The sequence below is a fragment of the Phyllostomus discolor genome, chromosome 10 (assembly GCF_004126475.2).
Source record: "Phyllostomus discolor isolate MPI-MPIP mPhyDis1 chromosome 10, mPhyDis1.pri.v3, whole genome shotgun sequence".
Classification (NCBI taxonomy): Eukaryota; Metazoa; Chordata; class Mammalia; order Chiroptera; family Phyllostomidae; genus Phyllostomus; species Phyllostomus discolor.
The window spans coordinates 2280947-2281707 of record NC_040912.2 but is presented as its reverse complement, the minus strand read 5'-3'; the positions used below and the strand labels follow the sequence as shown (position 1 = coordinate 2281707).

Below are 761 nucleotides of genomic sequence, written 5' to 3'. Positions count from 1 at the left end.
GCCCCTACGTACCCCCCACTGTTTGCATTTACCCTACTGTGTGCACTGGGACGGCCACTCAGCTGTGTGACTGTGCTGAACTTACACATGTCTGAGGCTTCATTCAGTAGTTTAAAATTTAGTGTAATGTCTGCAGGGGGTTCTCACAGGCTATTGTAACATATTACATTGCCTTGCTAGTTTGGGTGTTTGAATACTCAGATCTGAGCTTTGCACAGTGGCAGTACCGTAGCCAGTGAGGTTTATCCAAGGCTCGAATATTGCTAATTGAATGCTCCAATCTGGAATGGCTACTGAATTTCATCAGATGCTTTTTAATATCTAGGATGAAGACAACATTATTTTTTCTCTTTTCATTTGTTAATGAAGAGATTTGACCTGACTGGTTTCAATAAGACCTATTTGTCATAAACCATGGTTTTTTTCAAACCCCTGTTAAATATTGTTTTGGTTTTCTTTACCTAGATTCATTCGTGTGATTAAGCTACACGTTATTTTGTGCTCTCTTTGTCTAACTTTGATATGAGGTTAATGCAAGTCTCATTTGGAAGTTTAAGGATAATTCCATTTTCTGCTTTGCCTGAAACCATTTGACTAATGCATCAATATCAGTAATGCACATCATTAATAACTTCCATTCATTGTAAACCCAGACATCATTATGCCAAAATATGACCAGCCCATAGCAATGGGTTCCTCATGCCAGAAAGGGAAAACAGAATTATGAGCTATAATTTATCCATTCATTCAATCTTATCACG

General features: G+C 38.0%; 1 non-coding gene across 1 annotated transcript; it reads left to right on the top strand.

Moving 5' to 3' along the window:
• The first annotated feature begins 206 nt into the window (after positions 1 to 206).
• On the top strand, positions 207 to 340 carry LOC114508303. The gene has a single exon (XR_003685535.1). It is a non-coding gene; the product is annotated as a U4 spliceosomal RNA (small nuclear RNA).
• The last annotated feature ends 421 nt before the right edge of the window (positions 341 to 761 follow it).